The sequence below is a fragment of the Psammomys obesus genome, unplaced genomic scaffold, assembly GCF_907164565.1.
Source record: "Psammomys obesus unplaced genomic scaffold, mPsaObe1.curated_primary_1811, whole genome shotgun sequence".
Lineage (NCBI taxonomy): Eukaryota > Metazoa > Chordata > Mammalia > Rodentia > Muridae > Psammomys > Psammomys obesus.
In genome coordinates, this window is record NW_026596079.1 from 28,452,854 (window position 1) to 28,458,829 (window position 5,976).

Genomic DNA, 5,976 nt, shown 5'->3' on the forward strand with positions numbered 1-5,976 from the left:
GTAGAGGACAATGCAGCCAATTTTGATGAGAACTGATAGACTAAGATCAGAAAGGAGAGGAGAACCTCCCCTATCAGTGGACTTGGGGAGGGGCATGCATGCAGAAAGGGGAGGGAGGGTGGGTTCGGGAGGGTAGGAGGGAGGGGCTTATGGGGGGATACAAAATGAATAAAGTGTAATTAATACAAAAAGAGGTTTATATTACATCCCATCCCTGGGAGCTACATTATGTCAGTTTATGACTTTCAAAAGTCCATTTAAAATTTTCAGTCACAGGTGTAGCATTGAAAATAGGTTGAAACAAAAATTTAAACTATGTCATCCTTTTGTGGTCGCAAAGAATAACAATGAAACTCTGTAAATTAGACAAGTTTTGCTTTCAGTGTATTTATAGTAAGTACTGAAGTAATTTCTCACAGTGCTGTGAAAGAACTCTAAGCTGCCAACTTAAAAGGATGGCTTACTAATGTAGTAAGGTGTTCTATGTGTTTCTGACTGTCCAGCCCTATGAAAAATATTTTAAAAAGTGGATAGACAATGCTAAATTCAGGTCCAAATTTATTGTTTTTATCAGCAAACAATAACCAGGAGCCTGGTTAAGGAGAATGAAAGCCGTGGTTCGAATACGTACTGACATATGAAGCAGACCGAGGGCAAACAAATCAATCCTTAATGTTATCAGAAGGAATTATGGCCAGATCAATAAGTGACATCTGCAAATCCCTATTTAGTCAATTCCAAAGGCAATTTCCAACAACCAAACCTGTATCAATTGACATGTTCCTTTCACATACATAAAGAATCAGTTCTTCACCCACGCCAAGGTCTGTCACCGAGAGTGTGGAGAAGAAAGAAGTATCCACATGAAAGTACAGCACCATGGGAAATGGAGATGGTTTCCAGAGCCCATGTCTCTTCCTCACTTCTGTTTCACAGAATTTACATGTCCAGAATTGTTTCTTTCTCCCCCATTTTGCCTTTACACACTGATTTTTTGCAAACATCTATTACCTGTTCAACCAGATCTCTCTCCTCAGTGAGGAACTGTAGTTAATCTCAATAGAAAACAAAATAATCCCGGCACTAGAAAATAAACTTGTCAGAAAATTTAGAATTCTAGCAGGTAGCAATAATATGAAATTTTTCCTTTAGCTTTAACTGTTGTCAACTTGAGGTACTATCAGAGTCAACTGAGAGGAAAACTTGTACTGAGGAATTACCTGTTCAGATTGGCTTGTGGGTGTATCTCTGGGGAATTTTTTTGATTATTAAGTGATGCTGTAAGGTGAGGCACTTGTGGGTAGTGCTGTCCAGTGCATCTGGCCATAAGCAATATAACAAATGAAACTAGGCATGAGCTTCTGAGTGAGCTTGAGCTGCATCCAGCAGGGAGTGTAGGATCTGGTCTCCCGCACCTCTGTGGTTTCTGCTTTCTGGTTTCTACTTGTCTCTGTTCCTCACTTCCCTCAGTGATGGACCATGACCATGAAGGGTAAGATGAAATAAATCCTTCACCTGATAAACTGCCTCTTTGCAGTGTTTATTACATCAACAGAAAGAAACCTAGGGCAGCAAATATGGAGGATTATTTTAGGATGACCCCCTTCACTCCCAACAGCCTGAAATTCAGTATTTTTATCAACTCACCTTTATCTTGAGTACCTAGGGGTGACAGGCAGAAAGAAGAAAAAAGCTTTGGTTTTCTGGTCACCTTGGTCCTACCAGACTTTGGCTAGAATAATCAGGGACACATAAAAAGAACAGCTACCTTATTTATGTGATTTTATGCTGAATCCCTGCAACAGCAGCAGCAATAGGTCAGCACCTAAAACAGTTAGGTGAAAGTCTCTCCAAAGTTTATCCAGAAAATTTCCTTGTGACTTTTATTTGGTGTGTTGTTATTTATATGGCTTTCCTTAATGTCTACCTGTACTATGTTAAAATTGATAATTGATCCATTGTTTCTCTGTTGGTCAGAGGCAAAATAAATTACACAAGTAATTTATTTGACTTCATCTTACTCTCATTTAAACAATTGAAATATACATACATATATACACATACGTTTATATACACATATATATGTCTTTTTTCATTTTATGTAAAGTTTGGAAGATGTAGAACCAAGTGTGGCCAGATGACTTGATATTACTCTCACAAAATTCAGCCCCCAGAACTCAGTTGGCAGGAAAGTGAACCAACTCCAAGTGTTCTCTTCTCTTTTTACACCTACACCTGTGCACATATCCACATTTACAACACACACACACACACACACACACACACACACATTGAATAAATAGATAGAGATTGACAAACAGACATACATACAAACAGATGATTATAAAACAATAGATAGATAATAAATGATAGATAAAAAGATAGATAGATAGATAGATAGATAGATAGATAGATAGATAGATAGATAGATAGATAATTTTGTTTGCTTAAGTAGAGTTGTTATAGAAATAATTCAACAGTGTAGAATAACTGGATGCTTTCCTGAGCACCCGAGTTTGAATTTTAGCACTCAGGACTGGCAGCTCACAGCTACAGTCACTCACACCTGCAAAGATCTGATACCCTCTTCTCTCTTCCACAGGGAGTGAGCACATGTGGCATTCACTCCCACATAGAATCAGTGTATGTGTGCGTGCACACGCGCGCACACACATACGCACACACACACACACTAAATCTTACAAAAGTGGATCCATTTTGAAATTTTCAGAATTTAGAACAAGCTTTAATATTTAGAAGGTCATATTGTGCATATCTCATCATTCCAGCTACTTATAAATCTCAACAAGATAAAAAATGGTGTCATATTTGTTAGACCCCTTTGACATTTATCTCTCAAAGTTCAGTAATTATTGGATGATAGAGTAATTGCTGAAATACATAGACATCTCTCACTCATCATATTGAATAATTATATAATCCAGCAAATTATCTCTGATCAGCTTAGCATACCCTTTTAAAGAATTAAATTCTGTGACTGCTAAAGTTCTAATACAGATACTTGCCCCAATTCTGTCACGAGGAAAGGAGGGTTCGTGCACATTCTCCTGCTATTCTGAATCAAGCGATAAAAGGTTATCCCATGGCAGATGCAGTATCTTTCATGCTTAGAAACTTTAAACTGGGTATGATTGTGAAAATACCTGATTTCTATATTATTATTTATTTTGATTTACAATGTACTACTAAGGATGCTGGACATAATTAGATTTTAAAAGTCACAGTTTTTTTGTTTAGTTTTACATTTCATTCTTGTTTTAAATTAATTACAGTTTATTTACTTTGTATCACAGCTGTAGCCCCCTCCTTTGTTCCCTCCCAATCCAACCCTCTCTCCCTCCCTCATCTCCTCCCTGCCCCTCTCTTAATCCCCTGATAGGGGAGGTCCTCCTCCCCTTCCATCTGAACCTAGCTTCTCAGGTCTCACCAGGACTGGCTGCAATGTCCTCCTCTGTGACATAGCTAGGCTGCTCCTCCCACAGTGGGGAAGGGAGGTTAAAGAGCCAGCAGCAGAGTTCTTGCCAGAGACAGTCCCTGTCCCCTTACTAGTGGATACTGAGCTGTCATGGGCTATGCCTGAGCAGGGGTTCTAGGTTATATCCATGCATGGCCCCTGGTTGGAGAATCAGTGTCAGATAGGCCCCTGTGCCCAGATATAGTTGGTCCTTGTGGATCTCTTGGTTCTGTTCAGGTCTTACTAACACTCTCATCTTTCATTTGATTCCCAGCTCTGTCCAAGGTTTGGCCATGAGCTCAGCATCTGCTTTGATACACTACTATGTAGAGTCTTTCAGAGGCCCTCCATGGTAGGCTCCTATCCTGCTTCTCGTTTTCTCCCACTTCCAATGTCCATATCATTTGTCTTTCTAAGTAAAGATTGATCTTCTTAACCCGGGTCCTCCCTCTTGTTTAGCTTCTTAGGTGTACAGATTTTAGTATGTTTATCCTATCTTATAGGTCTAGTATCTACTTATAAGGGAGTATATGCCATGTATGTCTTTCTGCTTCTGGGATACCTCATTCAGGATGATCTTTTCTAGGTCTCACCATTTGCTTGCAAATTTCATGATTTTCTTGTTTTTAATTGCTGAGTAGTACTGCATTGTGTAAATGTACCACAATTTCTGTATCCATTCCTCCGTTGATGGACATAAGGGTTGTTTCCAGGTTATAGTTATTACAAATAAAGCTGCTACAAACATGTTTGAACAAATGTCCTTGTTGTGTACTTGAGCATCTTTTGGATGCCTAGGAGTGGTATAGCTGGATCTTGAGGAAGCAGTTTCCTAATTGTCTCAAAAGGGACAGATTGATTTCCAAGTCGTACAAGTTTTCATTCCCACCAGCAATGGAGGAGGGTTCCCCTTTCTCCACAACCTCACCAGCATGTGTTTCCACTTGAGTTTTTTATTTTACCCATTCTGATGGGTGTAAGGTAAAATCTCAAGGTCGTTTTGATTTGCATCTCCCTGATGGCTAAGGACACTGAGTATTTCTTTAAGTGTTTCTCTGCCATTCGATATTCCTCTATCGAGAGTTCTCGGTTTAGCTCCGTACCCAGTTTTAAATTAGATTACTTGATTTGTTGTTTAACTTCTTGAGTTCTTTATATATACTGGATATTAGCACTCTGCCAGACGTAGGATTGGTGAAGATCCTTTTCCAGTCTGTATGCTGTCATTTGATTTTGATGACAGTGTCTTTTGCTTTACAGAAGCTTTTCATTTTCATGAAGTCCCATTTATTGATAGTTGCTCTTAAAGCCTGTGCTGTTGGTGTCCTGTTCAGGAAGTAGTCTCCTGTGCCAATGAGTTCTAGGGTCTTCCTTTCTTTTTCTTCTAACCAATTTAATGTGTCTGGTTTTATGTTGAGGTCTTTGATCCACTTGGTCTTTAGTTTTGTGCAAAGTGATAAATATGAATCTATTTACATTTTTTTCTGCATGTAGACATCCAGTTGGACCAGCAACATTGGTTGAAGATGTTTTCTTTTTTTCCATTGACTGGTTTTGGCTTCTTTGTAAAAAATCAAGTATCCATGGGTGTGTGGGTTTATTTCTGGGTCTTCTATTCTGTTCCATTGCTCAACTATTGTTTCTATGCCAATACCATGCAGTTTTTATTACTATTGCTCTATAGTACAACTTGAGATCAGGAATGGAGATACCCCCAGACTATCTGTTGTTATACAAGATTGTTTTGGAAATTCTGGGTTTTTTGTTTTTCCATATGAATTTGAGAATTTTTTCTTTCAAGGTCTGTAAAGAATTGTGTTGGTTTTTTGATGGGAATTGCATTGAATCTGTAGATTGCTTTTGGCAGAGTGGCCGTTTTCACTATGTTAATCCTACCAATCCAGGAGCATGGGAGATCTTTCCATCTTCTGAAATCTTCTTCAATTTCTTCAGAGACTTGAAGTCTTTTTTTTATTAATATAGTCTTTCACTTGCTTGGTTAGAGTGATACCAAGGTACTTTATGTTATTAGTGGCTATTGTGAAGGATGTTGTTTCCCTAATTTATTTCTTAGCTCATTTGTCTTTGGTATACAGGAGGGCTTCTGATATTTTTCAGTTAATTTTGTTTTTTTAATATAAAAAAATAAAATTTAATTAAAAATAATGGTTACATAATACAAGAAAAATAGTTTCACATATACATGTAGAGAAAGCAATATGTTTATTAACTATAAAACATTTTATATTTGTATTTTAACTGAAAAATAAAGTAACAAATAATATTTTACTATAGAATCACAAAGAAAATTCATTTTTTTGAATTTTATTTTTTTCTTATCAGTTACATTTTATTAACTCTATATCCCAGCCGTGTCCCCATCCCTCATTCCCTCCCAGTCCCTCCCTCCCTCCCTCATCTCCACCGTGCCCCTTGCCAAGTTTATTAATAGGGGGGACCTCCTCCCCATTCATCTGATTCTGTTTTATCAGGTATCTTCA